Consider the following 424-nt stretch of genomic DNA (forward strand, 5'->3'; position numbering starts at 1 on the left):
TGTTTCTGTGTTCCACGAAATGGCAGTGGTGGGCTGGGTTTTTTTTTGTGCCACAAACGTCTGGAAATGTTAAATAGAGAGAGAGAGAGAGACTGAAGGAAACAGAGTGGGGACAGAAAATAATGACAGCAAAGAGACAGTAACGTTAAAAACGTTGTATGAATTAAACTAACAAAGCAAAGAAACAGACAAAACAAAAATGGATAGAACAACAAAAAAACCACACACACACACACACACACTGACAGCATACCACTACAGTGCCACTCTGCCAGCTGGCATCGTCAGGGCACCATGCCAACAGTGACGGGCACTCCTCTGGGCAGCTCATCTGGGGCCCTGGTGCCCCTCTCACCTGCCAACCCCTTCCATTATCTAATCGCGTTAACAGATGGATCATTAGACATTGGAGAAAGTCACGGCA

Source organism: Sardina pilchardus, chromosome 23 (genome assembly GCF_963854185.1).
Source record: "Sardina pilchardus chromosome 23, fSarPil1.1, whole genome shotgun sequence".
Taxonomy (NCBI): Eukaryota; Metazoa; Chordata; class Actinopteri; order Clupeiformes; family Clupeidae; genus Sardina; species Sardina pilchardus.